This window comes from Schistocerca americana, chromosome 5, assembly GCF_021461395.2.
Source record: "Schistocerca americana isolate TAMUIC-IGC-003095 chromosome 5, iqSchAmer2.1, whole genome shotgun sequence".
NCBI lineage: Eukaryota > Metazoa > Arthropoda > Insecta > Orthoptera > Acrididae > Schistocerca > Schistocerca americana.
The window spans coordinates 205,913,598-205,932,609 of NC_060123.1; positions in this window are offsets into that span (position 1 = coordinate 205,913,598).

Consider the following 19,012-nt stretch of genomic DNA (forward strand, 5'->3'; position numbering starts at 1 on the left):
TTGGATACTAAATAAACACCAGTTAACGACCCAAGTGTCCTACAAGGAGAGGGGAGAAGGGTAGAGGGAGTTTAGGATGGGAAGAAGGAGGTAGGTGATCTTGAAAGTTGTACGAGAAGGGTGTGGTTGTAAATCATTGAGCTCGGACTAGCTCAGTCTCACTATTTAGTGTACAGATGAAAGAAAAAGAAAACTGAGTAACTGGTACATGATGACCAGTATTTAGGAAATGTGAAGGGCCCAGAGAAGCAGTCCTGACGATGCACTTGTTAATTGAAGCAAGACTTAATAAGAATCAACACACGTTCACAGTATTTGTGAACCTATAAAAACATTTGAGAATATAAAATGGGAAACAAATCCTGGAAATTCTCATGGAATTTTTTGTAAACTATAAGGAAATCGTAATATACGATATGTTTAAGAATCGGAGAGGAATAATAAGAGTGGAAGGCAAAGAATTAAGTATGCACTTTAAAGTGAGTGTAGTAGAGGAAAGCAATATTTCTCTCCTAGTTTTCCACCTCTATATTGAGGACGCAATGATGAAAATAAAAGAAAGGTTTACGATTTGGATCAAAAGTCAGGGTGAAACGTTATCAATGATAGCATCCACTGTTGACGATTCTATCCTCTGTGAAAGTATGGAAGATTTACACCACCTGTTGAATGTAATGATCGGTCTACTAACCACAGAGTATGGGTTGAGAGTAAGCAGAAGAGAGTTGTAAGTAACATCTGTTTTCGTTTGAGAAATCCATGCTCATTACGCTGATTTCCTTTATAAAGTCCTCAGACAGTTATTCCCGTTGTCCACAGTAACATACATTGTTTCATTTTATTAGCTTGTTAAAGATATTGCTTTGCTACTATTATTTATGAAGGAGACAGTAGCCACGTAAATCAGGCAGAACGAATGTTGGTACGGCTTTCCCTCTGTCTACGTTCTTTGTGTCAACACTGGGTCGTGTTTGCAGTATTGCCTGTGATACGTTTTTGTGTGTACCTGTGCCAGACACGGAGGAATTTAGGTGTTGCGGAGATGAGATCACCAGTTCGTTTCCTTCTGTGTGAAACTAATTCTGACTTTATCTGTTGTGTACAACTGGAAATGAATGCATTCGATTTATAGTGCACCTACGTATATAATACATGATTCTTTTGCACGGGGACACGAGATGGGAGGAATAGGAGAGAAGCTGCTGGCTAGAAACGGGTAAAGAGCGGTGAGCAACAGTCACCAAACCACTGCTAGGGGGCCGGCCGGAGTGGCCTTGCGGTTCTAGGCGCTACAGTCTGGTACCGAGCGACCGCTACGGTCGCGGGTTCGAATCCTGCCTCGGGCATGGATGTGTGTGATATCCTTAGGTTAGTTGGGTTTAATTAGTTCTAAGTTCTAGGCGACTGATGACCTCAGACATTAAGTCGCATAGTGCTCAGAGCCATTTGAGCCACTGATAGGGGACATACTCGCTGGTGTACTTACATATTCCATGCAGAACCACATGGAGGTGGGGCTGCTGGAGTTCCTTTGGCTCCATTTTGGTGTTATCATTTATTTACTTACAGCAATTACGCTTGTTTTTTAAAGTAAATACAGGAATCGGGAAGTAGGAAATTATAAATTTGTGGTACAATTTAAGAAGAAAATAGAAATCTAATTAAGTTACACATCGTTCCTGCATAGCTGTAGGAGAAATAATAAGCCACCACTAACCTATAATTAATCTTGTAAAAATATTTTTGTATAATAAATCTAGACTTTCTTGAGTTGTGGATCGATTAATTTTGTCTAATTGCGTAATAGGCATGTTGTGCTTCTGTTGTATATTTACACTGTTCGATTTTGCTTGCCTAATTTATATTAAATTTGTATTACATTCGTGTTATTACATTTGCAATGATGTGTTTATTTCTGTAACTACTTACCAATGTTGGGTACAAATTTAGCATGGGTTTAAGAACAGCACCGGTATCCATCCACGGATTATTCTAATTACTTCTACTGTTAACTAGATGTAAACTGCAATCTTTGGTTAATATTCACGTGAGTAGTTGTGCATGTTTTATGTGTGTTGTATTATGTATGTTTTGTGTGTCTGTCTTATGTCAGTGTTGTCACACACACACGCACACACACACACACACACACACACACACACACACACACACACACACGTGCGCGGACTGAAGTACACATGCAAATGCTGTGCCACAAGGAACAACCGACTGTAGCAGACCCTAGGCAGTAAACCAACTTTAGTTGCCGGACTAAGTTTAAACTCCGTCCCTTTGCTGTAGACGATGTAAACGTTGCTTACGCTGGTCGAACGCACATAATTACAAACACACACAAACACACTCGGGTCCAGCATGCACACACGCCCTAGCAGCGTGGCGGAAAGCCGGGAGAACTGTGAGAGGAGCTGCCCCTTTATACGTGAGACGTTGCCAAAGCCCTTCAGCCTATGCCAAAGTGTGCAAACAGCTTACGACCTACAACAACACAGGGCTAACTCGTGCCGGTCTTGCAGATTAGCAAGTTCCTCTGCGTCCGTTTTACGCTCGTCTCATAGAACACACGTCTCTACAGTAGTAGGTCATTTAGATCCTCTCGCTACTCCGTTGCTTCCAAATGTCGCATAGGCGGCTATCTGGCCCGCCCGTCCCGTACCTGTGACTTAACAAACCGACGTGTGGCACCCAGTGAAAGAGCTAAAGTCTCTGAATCTACCCATGCAATAAAAGCTTCATCATTCACAACTGAAGCGAATTTTAAATCTACTTAATGTGCATTATTTTTGCTAAGCAATGAAAATCAGCAGTATGTGGGAGAGAATTGTACATTAAATTTCCTATAAAGGACAGTTTAATCATTTCACATATTCCTAACAGCTGAATCACGATAAAAACAGCATCAGAAGAATTCATGTACATTGCAGGATTTGGTTGTTTTCTGTACAGACATCGCTAGAGATTCCGCCGAACGCTTGGACAATTGACGACCACTTTGGCTTATGTAACGCTGAAATATAGAACAATGAAAGAAAAATTAGATTCTAAGTGCACGTTCGTCCAAATACACAGAATAATAGATCATTCGCTTGTCGTCTCATAATAACTGGAACACAAAAGCTCACTTGTCCGGTGTCTTAACTCTACCCGTCCATAAAATACACTGCTACTGTCCGACTCTTGAAGAAGTTACCCTGCAGCCCGTGAACAGTCCAGTATCCTGTGGGATTTGAAAAAGAGGATGAACACTTTTGTTTTATCAGAATCAGAATCGTAACTTTTCCACCCGAAGTTAGAATGTATGATCAGCTTCTCTCTAACACTAAAGCAAATGCTCTCAGATTCTCCTAATTACACTTCTGTCTCTTTACGTTGCTAAACCAGTCCGGCTTATTTCCCCGTGTGCAACATGCACCCTCCCTCCACTCCCTCTCTCAGTTACTTGTATTCTAGCTTCTTTCGGTCTTCCACTCTCCTCTCAAGCACATTTCTGCCAGCGACCTCAGTTTACATCTGCGTGCCTACAATCTGCAGTTTGTCTTTGTTGTTCTGCTTTTCATGGACTAATGTAAACTGTGTCTATTCTACTGTTCCTGGTATTGTATCCGTTATTCATTTTACAGTTATTTCTTTTGATGCTAGATCCCGTACTAAGGGGGGACGTTGATGAAAAACATTATTTAAAAAATGCACCGAAAACACAGGTTTGGAGATATGGCAATGAAACTTTGTACCACGCTTTACATGGAACTAACACATTTACATATAAAATTCTTTGATTATATATATTCAACTTTTTTTGAATGAAATTTGAAGCTTTATTTTCAAAAAATAATTCTTGTTCCTTTTTCTCAGAAAGTATTCAAGAGATTTCTACAAAAAATTCTCTGTTTCGTCTCTTTATATGTTGTAAGTTTCTCTCATGAGGTTTTTGGAGTAGGTCAAATAAGGGAATTTTCATAGTTTTTTAATTATAATTCCACAAGTACAATTTTAAATTCATGCAAAATTCCAAGCACTTGGCCCAATAACTGAGCTTGCAATTAGAATTTCAAAATTTGCTCTTGAGACAACGTTTATTAGCTTTACAGAAATATGTGTACAAAATTTCATAATTCTAGTATTCATAGAAGCTGAGGAAAAGGCACATAACCTTTAAAAAACAAACTTTTCAGGAAACGCAATTTAAAGCTCAACGTAAGTTTTTTCCTTGTGTCACTTTGTAAATCTATATTTCTCAGGATGTCTTGAGTAAAATTTCCTATCTTGAAGCCCTTTCCTTCTAATACCTTCATCCTCCTGACGTTCCCATCATTAAATACAATAATTGCACCATAAGGTGCAATTATGACAACTGTAGCAGATGCAAATGTGTGTTTAGGGCGTCGTTTCCATATGAGTGAATTTGGAGACTTATTTGGATTTTGGGTTTTGCCATGAACACACTTTTTGAGAAGTGCACGATCGGCCAGAAAGAATACAATTTGGAAGCCTCTCCTTGTGAATGTAGGGGTTGTTATCCCTCTGAGCTAGGCGTGGCAGCCGGCCGGAGTGGCCGTGCGGTTCTAGGCACTACAGTCTGGAGCCGAGCGACCGCTACGGTCACAGGTTCGAATCCTGCCTCGTGCATGGATGTGTGTGATGTCCTTAGGTTAGTTAGGTTTAATTAGTTGTAAGTTCTAGGCGACTGATGACCTCAGAAGTTAAGTCGCATAGTGCTCAGAGCCATTTGAACCATTTGGCGTTTCAGGGAGGCCGCGTCACACGTTTAATTAATTTTCAGGCACTTCGGATGCGATTTCAGGGAAATTATTGTCCATGAGTTGTGCTAACAAATAACAAATAAATCTAAAACTGACGCTTTTTGTAAATTTCATCAACGGTCCACCTTCAGTGCAAGACTTCTTATAACGTGTATATCGTAATGAACATAATGTAAAACATCTTGGATGTCTGGGCAGATGGAAAAGTGGGCCATATATCATTCTTATTGACGTACTAAATACACAAATAAATAATTTACTTCTTCAATTTCGATAACGGTAACTGCTATTACTTCTATATTAACTCTTGAACACAACATTCGGCAATATTGTTAAATATTTCCGTTGCCTCACTGTGTATTCCAAGAAGCCTTCACCAGAGAAGAGTGGGCAGCTCACGCAGTGGGCCCAGAATTGTTATAGCATACATTTTGAAACATGCAAGAGCGGTAGCTGAAGGCAACATTCATTATCAATTTAATGTGCATGATTTGTCTTGTTAAATATAAAGCTCAAAGCCTTCCTACGATAATCGTCTATTACCGGTTCAGAATTGGAGAGCACTCAGGAAGAGGTCGACTAGTAATATTTGCTTCATGTCGTTCCGCTCTGATTACCGTTGCTAACCCCTTCCCTTCCTAGCAACCACCACATCTGCTGGGAGACGTGCTGTCACCTCCTTCATAATCATCACTATCATTTCAAATCGTCGTCTCCGCCGTAATAGCTAGCGTTTGAATAATGTTAACAAGATGCAAGAAGAACAGAAAGTTTCCAATACTTCTGATGTTCTGATTGTCAGCTGATATCTTTTCTGTTGCTATTATTATGTTCATGCTGATAAGTTAAAATAACTGTATTACTTTCTTTAGTAAATGTAACTGAATTATGAGGAGTAACAGAATAAAAGGAACAGCGAGATCTGGGTAGGTACGAGTCCTTCCTTTTACTTGTAGCAAACATGGCCACTAAATATCACGAGAGTCAGACTAGCCAGCATAAAAGGAGGTGAGGAGTATTGTGTTGTCCATAGAGAAGCACTAACAGTGGAATGGATGGGTCAGGAGAGCTCAGTAACTTCGAACGTGGTTACTGGATGTCACCTCGTAGTAAATCTATCACAAATATTTCAACCATCCCGAAGCTGCCGAAGACGACTCTTGGTGACGGCACTGTGATGTGGAAACGTAAAGCAAACAACCACAGATAAACCAAGACTAGACACACCTCATGTTCTGACGGACAGAATTGAGGATGATGGTTGTAAGAAATCACATGAAATCACCGGAAGGAATCACTCGTGAGTTTGAAATTTTGCACTGAAATGTGTAAAGTGGGAATTAATTTTCGTCTTCCCTCCAGTGTTCCAATAACTAAGTGCAGATCTCATTCCGTGCTGACACAGATGTTAATCATCTTTCTAGCTATTTCTAAACACCTGACATTTCAATAATAATAAAGGAAAATCGCTGATTTTTGTTCGTTTATACCAAACTCATTCCGTCCATAGCATCGTAGCAAACCATGTGCATTATTACAGTCTATATCTCTTACCTGAAATGCCAATCCTATTTCATGGCTTGAGAGATCTACGAAAAGAAAGTCACTTACTTAGAGCGGGCTGCGCACAGTCTCAATAATGGCGAGATACGACTCTTCTACTTCCGTAATCTTGAAGTTGCTCTAAATTCCAAACTGTTCTGAAGCTTAAGTTACATACTACTTTTCAATGAGCCTGTTTATCCGTCTATTAAGTGCTAGAAAAGTACCGAGACGGTTGGACTGCCCCGAGGGAGGCCTGCTACTTACAAAGAGATGATTGTTGTGTTACTTACAGCACTAGTTGTGGAGAGTATTTCAGAATTATTTAATAGTACCGCTTATGATTCCACTATATCCGCCGGCTGTCTGTGTAGTTATAGTGCTCGCCTGTGCAATGTGCACCAAAACCGGCGAGACTTTAAGATGTGCCTAACAAAGATATGAAACCTGTTGACTTGTGCCTCAGGCTTTCCGGCCGATCTTTGTCTGACAATTCAGCTGACGTTTCGTCAGCACCAACACCCTCCACTGCTCGTAGCGGGTAAAACTTTGATAATACCAGCCACTCATGTTGGCGAAACGTCAGAAAAATCGTCAAACGAACGTCAGCTGAAAACCCGAACGGAAGTCAACGGGAAATATGTCAAGGAGCGACCACGAAAATTTCAACAATTTTATATGTGCTTCACTTGCCAGGTCACTAAATTTCAATTTTCAGGGATAGTTCAAATGGCTCTAAGCACTATGGGACTTAACATCTGAGGTCGTCAGTCCCCTAGACTTAGAACTACTTAACCTTAACTAACGTAAGAACATCACACACATCCAAGGCCCGAGGCAGGATTAGAACTTGCGACCGTAGCAGCAGTGCGGTTCCGGACTGAAGTACCTTGAACCGCTCGGCCACATCAGCCGGCAACTTTCAGGGAACTGAAACCATATTGTACCCATAATAATCGTGTACAAGTGTAACGCCCAAACACGAACCGATATTGCAGGGCCCGTGTTGTTCAGAACTAGCAAGCGACTAGTCAAACGTCTCCACTGTGCAGGAGTATGTATTATGAATGTACGAGTGCAGGTCGTAGACACATGGGTGGCGGAATTTAGAACTCCGGGTTGGGATGAATTCAGTAGATATGATGTACATGTACAGACAAACAAATGGTTACAATTTCAGAAAAACTGGGTGATTTATTCCAGAAAGAGAGAGATATGCACGAACTGAGGAACTCTGTAACCCGTTGGGTCCTCTCTCTCGCCGTCATGCAAGCAGTTACTCGGCTTGGCATTAATTGACAGAGTTGCTTGATGTCCTTCTGAGGGATATCGTGCCAAATTGTGTCTAAATGGCGAGTTGCGTCAGCATCCCGAGCTGGTTAGAGGGCCCTGCATCAGATCTTCAAACGTTCGTAATATCCTGTAATCACACAGTCCTGCAAACATGGTTGTTTTTCACTTTTTTATCATATTCTTAATGTTTCGCGCTACATAAGCGTCCTAAAGTCGTCACACGCTCTGCACTTCACCGTGGCTTAGAAAGACGACTATTCGATGATTATAACCTGTTCTAAAAACATTACTCCGACCTCGCCGACCAAGTGACCGCTTCGCGTTGGAATGTTCATTGTTGTTGCGGATGAGACGCTGTCTATTCCAAATACATCGTTCGCACAGTTTACATGAGATGAAATTACACAGTTCTTCCACATTTGTCGCACTGTGTGCACTTAACAACATCTGTTCATTAAGGACGTCCGCCAAAGTCTGTACAAAGTACGGTGATCGTTCACTTGACACTTTCACGTATTACAGATTGCAAATTACACAGTTCCATATAGTTCAAGTTGTAGTTTTTATCGTCTCTGTGACTACACGGATTTTCTCCACGGAACAATTTAATCAGAGATTCTGTCACTTACATTATTTGTCTTTTCGTTTAGAGGCAGGTGTTACAATTTGTGAGTTGCACACTACATTGCTTACGTTCCTGCACTCAAGTCACGTTTGTCTGACCAATACATCATCAGGACTTGTATTCAGACTCTGGCCCGACTTTACAATAATAATAGCTTTACCATATTATACTCAACAAATTGCCTATATTTTTATATTTTCTCAGGACTGCCGGGCATGTTCCTGTGTTACACGGAGTCTAATCCGCGTTTCTCAAGCCGAAACTGAGTTTAGCCATGGATCCAAAAAATCTAACAAAAGCATGCGGTAAAATTACATGACCCCTGCTCAATTGATTCTAAAATTGTTTCATCGAAACCTGCTTTGCTGATGACCTATGTTGTTTCCCTTTGACATGGGTTTTACTCGTGGTCATCTTTATATTTACTCTAGAAATATTACCAAATAAATGAGTACTATAAATTTCAGAAAATTAAACTTACATCTCTATTAAGTCTTTCACAATCTGAACCTTCCTCTGAAATAAGTCCTAACTATACCTTACAGTATGGAATTAAATAAAATGTTCTAATTCAAAATAGATATCACTTTATATTCACTATTCTACCTCAATTTCAGGAACTTGTGTTCTTTCATTACACTGTTCCGTAAATAATGTCTTTTCTATGTCTCTTTGAAAAGCAAGTAATATTGTTCTTTTTTCCTTTCTATGTCCTAAATACAGAAAAACATACCAAGAAAATCATTTCTATACTACTATATACATGAAAATACATCAAACTGAAAGAAAATCTTATATCTACATTGTCATTATTAATCATTTTATATACAGTTCGATGTCTTTATAACGGTACAGAATATGACGCGTGACAGAAGGTTTCATGAGGCAACACCTCTATGTTGTACTCGTAACCCTTTATAAGTCCAGGTTTCTCCTAGAAAACATTTAAATGATTTGACAGCAAAAGAGTAAGTCATGTTGCTGTCTACTGTTCAATAATCCGATTCCTTAACCTCGTTGTAAATCAATTCCTGTATTTCCTTCGTGTTCTCTATTCCCTTTTCGGTATAATATATCCTTCCCTTTTAAATCACAGTTAACTTGTAAAATATTTAAACCGCGGCATTTGATTTGAATACTCTGGCAATACTGGCTACGTACATCTTTCGTTCTGATCATATCCAGTACAGTTCTCCTACCGCAATACATTAAACTAAATTCTCCGGTGGAAAGGTCAATATTTGTCTCTCTGCTCCTCAGGAAATCACAACCCAGGATACAAGCTACTGATAAAACTTTTATTACTAGGAAAGTGGATTTGATCACCCCCTCCCTAAATGTCAGGTCAACCTGTACCTGGAATTTAACTATTTGTGCCTGTGCCCCAATTGCTCCAGACAAGACAGTTTTGTACTGGAAAAGTCGGTATACTATTTGTCTTACATAATGCCTTATACAGTTGCAAACTCATAACACTACTAGTCGCGCCAGTATCAATGTATGCGTCAACTGCAATATCCTCTATCTGCGTTATAATCACAGCCTGTATCCAGTGATGAATTCAGGGGGTGGCCTGGGGGGAAAGTTGTGGTGAAACATAAAAATTATCACCTGGTCTGTTGACTTGTACCATTGTGACATTGTGACAAAATTTAAACTAGGCCAGCTGCTGTTGCTAACGAAGTTTGGAATCAACTATGGAGAAATCGTGATGACATGCAGTTCTTACAAGCAAAATGAATGTGTAGCACAATAGGTGGCGGCTGCGTCCCTATAGTTTGGTTTCGTTACTTACGAGTTCGGTTTGGAACACTTAGCGTCGATTGTTCTGTTTTTATTATTATTATTATTAATAATAATTATTATTATTATTGCCAACACCAACAAATTAGCAGTTGCTGTATAATAAGTGTGCAGTAAAGCTATGCGTTGCAAGGTGTGTTGGCAACGCCGATTGTCGAATAAGTCAGCCTTTCCTCTCTCATGTCTTCCCTCAGCCCACCTCCAATCGGCCTAACGTGTAAGCTAATCCCTTAGCTACGCAACCAACCCTCGCTGCGAACTTTATTCTTATCTGCCACTCGTATCTATACTTTATTTGCCCTTAGAATAAACCTGATGTCGCAAAACACGTTTTTACGTCTTGTTGAGTTGAAAAGCACTTCAGCTGAATCCATACTTACAGCAATTGATACTGAACTAAAGAAAAGAAGACTTTCTTACGACAGATTACTATCTTGTTCTTTCGACGGTGCTGCTAATTTTAGTAGTTCTATCTCAGGAGTCCGCGCTCGGTTGTCAGAGAGGAAGGGCCATAAGCTGCCATACATTCACTGTAGAGCACATGTTTTGTCAATTACTGCCACCAACTTTGCGAATAAACACCCCATTATAAAACGCACTTTACATGTTGTTAAAGACATTTACAAACTTTTTCATGGTTCTTCCAAACGAGAAAATGTTTTGCATGAAATTCAGTGTGCTTTCGAGCAACCTGTTTTAAAAATACCCAAAGCTGTTGACATCCGATAGTTAAGTACCTAGCGCACAGTTCACGCTATTTTCCTAACCTATAAGTCCATTATAATGGTATGTGAACATATACACAAAGACGGTGGGGATTTAACAAGTTCAGCCGGAGGAATCTTGTTAGAAATGATGAATTCCAATTTCATTGTAAGTTTAGTGATTTTAGACGATACGTTAAATGCAGTCTCAAACTTATCTAAAGTTTTGCAGAGACAACCAACAAAATTTCGCAAATCCCTCTACTGTGACGGCTATGGGCATAGTGCAGAAAATGAAACTCTTAATAAAATTAAAAACTGCAGGAGGACGCAACGGAAGTTAAAGGTGTGCTGTTCACGAACGTAGAGGCGCAGATTCAAGCAATGAACAGCGCAAGGAAATTTGTTAAAAGTATGGTTGATGAAATTGAGCAACGGTTTGATGAGAAGGCAATAAAAGTGATAGAACTAAGTGCATATTTTGAAAGTTTAAAAAAATTTTTAGTGTTTAGTGATAATGATTGTAAAGAACTGCGCTTGATTTTGGGACTTGCAAACGTCGACGCTGTTACTGCAGACTTGCATTCTTTTAGGTACGTTGTTAGTAATAAATTAGACGATACGTCTTCTGATGTTGCTTCTTTAATTCTGAGAGCCGACATCGGCTACGAAGCACTACGGACACTCGCTGAATGTGTACTGTGAATTCCCGTTTTGACTTGCAGTGTGGAAAGATCATTAGAACAATGAACAGGGTGATGACAAAATTAAGGAATAGGATGGGTCAGGAAACGCTCCAAGCTTGTGTGAAAATTTCAACTGAAGGGAACGACGAGCCAACAGAAAGTTTTATTGACGACGTCATCAAGAGATATGCTGTAAAAAAGCCTCGACGTTTTAGTTTGATGTTAATGTGAGTTTCTTTGCGTGCAATAAAATTATTTTATTATTTAATATAATTAACTTAGGCTTATCCTAACAGCTTAGTACTTAACCTACATATTATTTAATTATATATCAGATATTCATGAAAAATTTTAAATATTAATATCGCTGCTACGTCTTTAGAACGCTATCACTTAAATTTTAAGCTTATAACATTGTCCTCTTTGCCTCTTTGAGTGCTCCACAAAGAAAGAAATCAAGAGGAGTCAAATCGGCGGACCTCGCAAGCTATATATCCCCTCCGTGGGAAAGTGGCTGTATTCATCACTGCCTGTATCTGTTCTGAATCGCTGCTTTTGCAGTTGCTAGGTTCGTTTCATAATTCATCCTGCACTGTGATAACATCATTGTACCGCAGCAGGTCCACGTTTTCTCGAGTCTGTTTTGGTGTGCCCCCACTTCGCCCGCCGACCAACAATAGGGAGCTTATTGCGGTTGAAACCAACTTGTTGTGTGGGAGGGGTTGGTGTGGTTGCCTTCTGACACCTCCACTATCCTAACACTGGATTTCTGTGCTGGCCAATAATGCTGATTTACGTTTCCTCCGCGATTTTCATTTCTTTGTTCAGTATTCGGTCCCGGTGGAGGACCTATGTTTTGAATCCACTGTGACGAGAAATTACTCTGGCACTGATTTCTGTTGTTACTGTTGCTATATCGCCACTTCGAATTGCTATGGTATCAGGTGTTCGGTCCGTCGTTACACTTTCTTTTTCTATTCAGTTGCGGAGAACCATCGCCATTCGCTTGCCTTCTATTACTGGCTGGCTGATCATAACCTTTACCAATGTTATTGTTGTGGCCTTGCTTGTTATTTCTATTGCCGTTTTTCTGAGGGGAATACGAGTGATTTGTAACACTTTTTTCTGCCTTCGTCTCCTCTAGTGCCAAATCAATCTTGTCTGCTACTGATTGGAATTTGTCTAAATCTACCTCGTCAGCATTAATTACCTTTGAAATGTCTGGGCAGCCGCAACTTTAGTAACCGGATCACATCTTTACGAGCCATTGGCTCATCCCAGTACCTGGTCTTACCAATATATTTCTCAAAATATTTCCTTAGACTACCGAGTCTGGGATTATATATTTCTGGACAATAGACTTCGTTTCTTGATCTCTCCTGAATACTCGGTGGCCAATACTTGCCTAAGAAAGCCTTTTCAAGTTGCTCAGTATTGTGACGCCAATCCATTACTTCATTTGCCCAAAGTCCAGCATTTCCCTGTATATGAAATACAATAAACTGAACTTTTTGCTTTCCTGTCCATATACTGGCAAGATATTCCTAAAAGGTTCGGTGCCAGTACCACCGCCCGCGGAATCCTGGATAGCATTGTCGGTACACTATTAGGACTGTGGCTGTTCCGGCCACTATCATGTGGTTGATCATAATTAATAACCATATTAGGTGCGTTGCTATACACTTAACGAGTAGGCGTGATACTTTCTCTAATATTTTGACACCTGACAATACGCTCTGTCACTTCGCACTGCCAGTGTGGCAGCTCTGCGCGTAACTTATCGCTCAGCTGTGCGACTTCTGTTTGCGGCGTTTCCATTACTCGATTGTTAACAAGATCAACGCCCGCCAGTCACACGTTGTATCACAGTGTTGGATTTTTCGTCTTCCTGTATTGCTTGTTCTTTCGATTCCAGCCATTCCTGGAATTTTTTCTCGATTCTGTCAGCCTGATCGGCTACATTATGTTCAATACACTCTCGCTGTGAAACTTCTAGCTGCTCCATGCGAGTCGTGATTGAATCTACCTCCTCCTTCAAAGTCGTTTGTGTGGTCTGTATAGCCTTTACCTCCAAAGCTAAGTTGCTGACTAATTCGGGCAGCCCCTGATAAGAATACTATAATTCAGTTACCTCTGAGGGAATTTTCTCAAGGTAATCTGAAAGCATTTTTTCATTAGTTTGTTCTCGCTCAGCTAACTGTGGTAACAGAGCACGGAGGCCGTAAACGGCATTTGCGGCGCAGACATTGCAAGCAGGCGTCTCGGATCAGGCTGTGTAGTTGTATACCGTAAGGTAGGCCTGCGGGACGAGAATTATTTCCCCTTGAAACCAGTTTACGACCTACAAATTTTGGATGTGGAAATATGGCATAGGATAGAATCTAGCGTATCACAAAGGGCTTAGGAAAACTATTTCACATTTGTGTATCCTCCCAGATTTAAGTGAGCTGAAACAGAGAAATCAACCGTTCATTCTTCAAAAATAAAGAGGTCTTAACGCTGCAAAAAACAATTACTGTATTAAATATCTATATGTTCGAAAGAAAGTTTGACCTATCTCTTCCAGTACTTGACTATGTGCTTTTTAGCGGTGAAATACATGTCGAACAGCTGTTTCTACCTACACTGGTCTAAATTATAGCATACGTGATACATTCGTTGAACTAACATTTTACTAAAATTACTTTGGTGGTCACATGTACACTGCAAAATAAATATTCTTCCTAACTAAAAGTCATTTCATGCTGAACGTAAGGGCACAATGACAGCGTTTCCAGCTACGTGCAATACATGCTGTCGATTTATTTGACACTGCAATGCAATTTCGTACACACGTGAATCAGATAATAAATTTTCTAACAAATATTTCGTAACCACCCAAAAAAAAAAACTTTATCCTTTATTGAACTGTTGGCTGTGGAGTGAAAGGCACATTTGCAATCGCCATTTGAAAGAACGATGAACAGAGGTAATTACAGTGGACAATATGGTAGCACATGCACTGGCGATTCGACTACACACATCGTCTGGCGCAGGTGGGGGCTTCGTCATAGGCTGCCTCTTTGAGTGCTCCACAAGGAAAGAAATCAAGAGGAGTCAAATCGGCGGACCTCGCAAGCTATTTGACAACAGAGTTTCTTCCTATCCAACATCCAGGCAAATTCTCATTCAGTATTTGCTTTGTATGGCGGAACGAATAAGCTAGACAACAGTCGTGTTGCAGTCACATTCACTGTCGAATATCCACTGGCACTTCTTCTCGATGAACAGGCAACATGTTCGTCAGGAAACGTACGTAAGAATGTCCAATCTTGAACGCCTGAGATGATGTAAGGTCCTCCAAAATAATTTTCTATGTTGCCGCACCGTAGTTTAAGCTCCATGACCGTTGATGTTGCACCTGTCGAAGCCAGTGTGGATTTTCGGCTGTTCGGTAATATGGTTAGTAAACGTTGCTTTATCGGTAAGAGCACACGTCTGGAAAAACATAGATAGTCACTCAGTTGCCGAAGGGCAGTTCTGTACGACGTTCGAAATAATGGTCGTCGAATGCCCGATGAAGTGAGAGATGAAAGTGATGGAAATTCTGTCGATGCGAGATGCGAACGACACTCGTCTGGCTGATTCCACACTCCTTGGCAATAAGTTTCGTACCAACGTGCGGATTAATCATCGGCGTAGCAAGAACAGCTACTTTGTGCTCTTTGTCAGTTACGGTTTTCTTCCTTGGCCTCTTTTTGACGTTCAAGGAGCGCTAGCGTCTTAATAATTCGTGCAGTTGCCTGGCGCATAGGACAATGGCGATCCAGACAGATAGCCTGCCGCTGTACTGCTTTTACGGCATTTGTTTTACGTTCACCATATAAATGTGGTATATCCAACTCCTTTTCATTGGTATAGATGTCTGCAAGCAACACGTCTTGAAGTAGCAAAGGGCGTCTCGCTGTGCAGACAAGTAAACAGTGTAGCACGAGAGCTCTGCTTGGCGGTGTTTGCACCGCTAATGGCGATTCCGGCCACCATGCTCTCAAATTCTAGGACATTTCTCGAATTTTTACCACAGGTTTCAACGTCAACATTAACAAACGCTATACCATTGCAATTGTATTAAAATAAAGAACGTGCCCCTCGGCTATCTAACATTTGCCGGAAACAGCGTTTCGATATGTTTAAACGTTCACGAAATAAAAGAGGTGTTCCGCCCTACGTGAGTCATCCTGTATTTCAATGATCCTTAGAGCAGCTCGTCCTGGTCATGCTTCAGTGTGAAAACTACCTGGACGATCTTATCGAGATAGTAATAACGTGGCAGCAACATCTAACTGACCTGTAATCCCTGTTCGACGGACTGAAATCAAGTGGCCTTTGCTGACAGCTCTACAAAGCAGTTTGTTTGCAAACTAGCTTTAAAAACTTAGGCCATGTATTAAACACGAACGTATTAAAAGATATAGATGAGTGTGTCGATCCCATACTTCACGTTCTCTACCCTCGACACCGCGAGGATCTACAGTCTTTCATGGGTAACACTGTTACAACATGTTTAATCTGAATGCCATCCAAAGAGAGTACCCGTTAAATCGGCTGTACGAAAATCGGTTAAATGGGTCTGGTCAGAAGCGTGCCAGTAAACGTATCTTCAGTTAACAACGTGTCTGAAATCCGTCCCCTGCCTGGCAGCTCTACATCTTAGTACTTACAAAAGACTCTTTGCAGTGCTGGACAGGTGTCTTATAAAAGCTTACAGCAATAAACATGAATTTGTTTTCGTTCCCAAAACACTATCAATAACAGAGTGAAATTATTCAAAGGTGGAAAATGAATCCCTGGCAATAACTTATGGTGTTAAAACATTTCGTCTTTTCCCCGTGATAACTGACCATAAGCCGCTGTAACCATAGATCAGTCATTGATCCATGCTGTCAGGTGAAACGGCACAGTGGCTGCGATGGTGCTCCTTAAGTTCGATAAATTACAATTACGACATTCATTATAGGAATACTGGACAACACCCATAAGCTGATGTTCAGTTCTGTCTGAGTATGGGGTTGTATAACAATTTTAATAGACAGGTAAGCGCCTGACACTGCAATTACACCCTGTTACTGCCCGTGAAGTAATCCAGGTAACAGCTCAGTATTCTTACTTCGCATGGTTTTGACGTCAGTTCTGTGTGGCTGGAGTGCTTACACAAGGAAACATACTCAGATTTCAACAAGTATTTTTCGTTCAGAAATCGCCTCAACTCTTTGGACGACATCTTTTTGTTGTCACGGATGAGTCAGAAAGCTGGTTCATCATTTCCCCTTCGCACCAGCACTGGACCCTCTTGACACCGCATCAGAGACACTGGAGAATGAGAGGAATGAAGGAAATGGTCCGACATCATGTTTACTGATTAATAATCGGCATTTGAAATGGAGCGTACGGTCCGCATGTGTCGGTCATGTGCACAGAAGTAAGCGATTCCACTCTAGTGTATTTCAAAAAAATGTTGAAATGTGTGTGAAATCTTAAGGGACTTAATTGGTAAGGTCATCAGTCCCTAAGCTTACACACTACTTAACCTAAATTATCCTAAGGACGAACACACACACCCATGCCCAAGGGAGGACTCGAACCTCCGCCGGGACCACCCGCACAGCCTATGACTGCAGCAAGACCGCTCGGCTAATCCCGCGCTGCCGAGTGTATTTAATCGGAGTGCAAGCCTCGGCACCCACAATAGAGGGTGCACATCGGCTTCGCTGGACCATTCGAGGGCACCATGTGGTTTTCAATTGTGAATGCACTCTCTTTTTTTTTTCATGTGCCACCTTGGGTGAAATCAACTACAAGAGCCATTATAATCTGTGTCAGAGGAAGCATATTCACCATAGTTGGTACTCCAGATACTCTCACACCAGATAATGACCTGCGGTTCTCACCATTTGTCTTCTGCATTTCTCATCATCTGTCTCCCGCAATTACTGCAGAAGGAATGGAATCACACACCTAACCTGTGTCCCCTTTTGCCTGGCGATAACTGATTGGTGTCGCAACTGGGAAATAGCAGATGGTCCGGCATTGCAATCAGCAGCAAGTGCTACAGCCAATGCCAGATGTCCTACCTCGAAAGCCGACACAGAGCCTTCACTCGCCAGCAGGCGGCTACCCCTCGCTCAGGTAGCTGACATAGGACGGAGCGACAGGTCTCGCCTTCGTGCACACGCAGATGCCACCTCTGTCCACACCACCATCTGAAGGTCAAATATCGTAAATGGATTCCAACGGTGGTGGAACCAGAGTCACTCCCAGTTTCATTTCAATCACACTTTTAATCAGGACTAGGCTTAGCCCTACTTGCAATGGGGCAGACCGAGCATCCTGCACATCCTGAAATAGAGATGCCACTCGATCCAGCAGTGGTGCTACCTCGGTATTGCATCTTTCCTGAATAGCTTTCTACGCCCATTTGCAGGATCTCCGGTCCATCTTCCCGCTGCTGCTAGGTCTCCTAGGCACAGGTCTGGTCACCGCCGAGCCTATGGATCAATTAACAGGGGAAAATCTTGTGTCGATGCCGTGCGGTGTATTCGATACCAACAATGTCTGCGACCTAGAGAAGAGTTGACGCCCTTGCTGTAAAGAGAGACGTAAACTTATTCGTCTGTAATTATTGCATTGGCTTTGATCCCCTTTTATAAACTCATATCACTCTATCAATCTTTCAGTCTTGCGGGTTACTCTTGCTCTCCCGACATTTGTTTCAGATGAATATGGGGCCCCATTAGCAATCTTTTCTGCTGGAGAACAGGGTATAAAGCCGACTGAGCAGCACGCGAGAAGTCAGAGCGTACGCCCTATAAGAAGCTAGTCGCGTAGAGACCTGTTACGTAAACAGACGATTCTCTTGGATTTTTCTGTTGTTTATTTTTGGAACTCTGTTTTGAACATGGCGACTTCGGCTTCGCTTACATTAGTTCTTTGCGCGGTGCACTGATCAATGTCTGATGGAAATGACCGGGGAGTCCGCTGTTTACGTTCGCAGTGTTGGTACCTCCACTGCTCACGTTCATGGATCTCAGTTTTTAAGAGTGGGTTCTAGCGCGCTACTAAATAAATTACCTAAAGCCATTAGAAATTTAAGATCTCTTTCGGACTCTTCATTTCTTCACCCAACGGCTATAAGAGTAAATTATGGTGCATCCTTAAGGTCACAAAAGCCAGTGCACTTTCAGAGGAAGAGAAATTGGCTGGGACATTCATTGTATGCTTTCTATCTCTACTCAATGATAACGCTGAGAGCTGAGGACGTCCATTGTAGCTGGACATTTGCCCGCAATTTCTCATCTCTTATTTCATATAGTTGATATATACTTGAGTTCTAACTTATTGTTTTACTAATTAGGTAAAGTGACGTTTCATAAATTACAGGAAGTGCTGAAATCACAAATGTGTGAGAAGGTACCAGATGTCCGGTATTTTATTGGCATGGATCTCAGAAATCATTTGATTATAGGAAAATCCCATACTAGATTGATGTATGAGTGAACAAGGGTATTTGATTCGAGCGTTAGATCTATCTTTATTATGTATGAA